At 49.2% G+C, this 2,322-nt stretch overlaps 1 protein-coding gene across 1 annotated transcript in view; it reads left to right on the top strand.

Annotated features, from left to right (window-relative positions):
- The window catches only part of LOC115659044 (ras-like protein family member 12), a 61,917-nt gene that overhangs the window by 200 nt on the left and 59,395 nt on the right, over positions 1–2,322 (top strand). The gene's annotated exons all lie outside the window — the stretch shown is intronic.

Raw genomic sequence — 2,322 nt, 5'->3', positions numbered from 1 at the left:
CCTTCCTGGGTGTCTCTCTGCCCTTTGCAACATTACAGGGAGAATGTTGTCACATAAATTAACTCAAGCATTTGATTTTCCTTTGAATTAGTCATAGCTGTAATTGCTTGTGAGCAGGGAATTTTTTTTTTTAATGTGTCTTTTCCTATGAAAATGCCAACTGGCACAACTTAGCAGGGACAGTCCTTAATTAGTTGCAAAATATTTACCATTTTCCATTGTGTCCTTCCAAGCGTTTTCATAGTCCAATCTATTTCAGCTGAGTTAAACAATCTGTCCTTACATTTCTCCCCCATCTTCCCATTTATAGCTTTAAATATCGTTGTTTGGGAAATGTCCCTCTGTTACTGCTTGATGTCCAACCATCCCCCTTAGGTGTCACAGCAGGGCTGGAACACTGGCTCTTGAAAGAGAGGATGATCTCATGGTTAAGGCACTAGACTTTGACGAGGGGACCGGAGTTCAATTCCCAGGTCTGCTACAGGCTTCCCGTGGGACCTGGTACAATCTCTTAATTGCAGTTATGAAATGGAGGTAAACTTTTCCCATTCTTTGTCTGTTTTAAATAGAATGTGGACTCTTTGGGGCAAAGACTCTCTCTTGTTATGGCATGCCATAGACCGGGTACACTTCTCAGGAAGTCTTGATTATCTCATCTATGTCTGTGTCACAGATCCTGATGAGCATTCCTGCCTGGCCACACGCTAGGATTGCTGTCAGGGGAATCTAAGTCTTTGTCCTCTGGTTCCCTGGAGCCTGACCAGAGCCCATCCACTATCCCAATCTCGAGGTCCTTCGGCACACTCTCAAGGGACAGATCTTCTATCTGGCATCCCCTGCAAGGATTGGAACCTGCTGACCACCCTCCTAGCCCCTCTGAGCACAGCACTGGCCCTCCAGACTCCCCGGTACTTAAACACACACCTCTCCCAAAGTCAACCCAAAAGGTGCGAAGCTTCTAGGTTACAGGTTAATTTTCCCAGGGGCTCACAGTAGTCGTGATGCAGTCAACACACGCACATTGCCCAGTCGAACACGGTTTCGCTCTTAACAGATCAAGCACAGGAGAGTACAGATCATACAAACCCTCCTAAATACAGTGTCCCTCATGGGCTTAACCTTCCCTTGAGGTCTTTTGGAATCATCTGTCTTCCAGCAGGCAGGCAATGTCCTCCACTTCATGCCTACCCTGCCCCTGCAGCGGACTCCCTCACTGTCATCGGGGGCAAAATGGCTCTCTCCCCTGGGCTCCTCCTGTGAGTCTCTTTACTCTCTAGGGTCACCTGCTTTTTTTTGTTCTCCTGGTAACTTTCCATTACTTCCAAACCCTAGTCCCTTCAGACAACCGGAGGAAGTTTCTTGTCCCAGCTACAGGAACAAACCCATTGTCCCTAGGTGTTCTGTTTTGAATAGACGATTGCAGCTCACTCAGCATTGTCTCTGGCCAGCAGAAACATGACACAACCCTGCTCATTCATGGTGGAGCCAGGGCTGGTGCAACCATTTAGGCGACCTAGGCGGTCGCCTAGGGTGCTGGGATTTGGGGGGCTCCATTTTCTTCAGCAGCGACTGTGGCCCGCCCCCTCCCCGAGCACGTCGTGGCTGCTTCACTTCTCCCACCTCCCAGGCTTGTGGCGCCAATCAGCTTAGGTGCCACAAGCCTGGGAGGCAGAAGAAGTGAAGCAGTGACCGTGTGCTTGGGGTGCTTGTGTGCGGAGCAGGGGGAAGCTGGGGCGAGGGGGTGCCTCAGGGCAGAGGGTGGGGGGTGGGGAGCTGCCGCAGGGGGGGTGCCTCAGGGCAGGGGTGCGAGGGGGGGAAGGCGCAAGGTGGAAGTTTCGCCTAGGGTGCGAAACATCCTTGCACTGGCCCTGGGTGGAACCACATACAAGTAGGCTTCCCATGACACATTAATTTCATAAAATCATCCATCATTCAGAAGTGGTACAGACAGAACCCCCAGTTCATCACAGACTAGAAGGGAATTGCTTTGATCTCTAGGCTTTTTATGCTTCCCCTGTGTCTGTATATAACTGAAGAGAGCAATATGTCTGTCCCACTGGAGAGATGCTCAAGCTACCTATGTATGTTGTAAATACAAAGCGCTGAAACAAACAGAGACAATCCTGAAACCTTTACTCACCTGAGTAGTCCCAGTGAGCTCAAAGGGACTACTCCAGTGAGTAACTCTAAAACTGCATATTAACACTTGGTCTCCCAATCAGAACACATGCTTTAAAAAAAATTAGTTTGCCCGGTAAGTTAGTTCTCTGTGTGATAGCAATTCTGCATCCGTATCTGTCACATACGTACTTCTCTTTTCCT

This window comes from Gopherus evgoodei, chromosome 10, assembly GCF_007399415.2.
Source record: "Gopherus evgoodei ecotype Sinaloan lineage chromosome 10, rGopEvg1_v1.p, whole genome shotgun sequence".
NCBI lineage: Eukaryota > Metazoa > Chordata > Testudines > Testudinidae > Gopherus > Gopherus evgoodei.
This window is presented reverse-complemented; position numbering and strand designations above follow the sequence as displayed.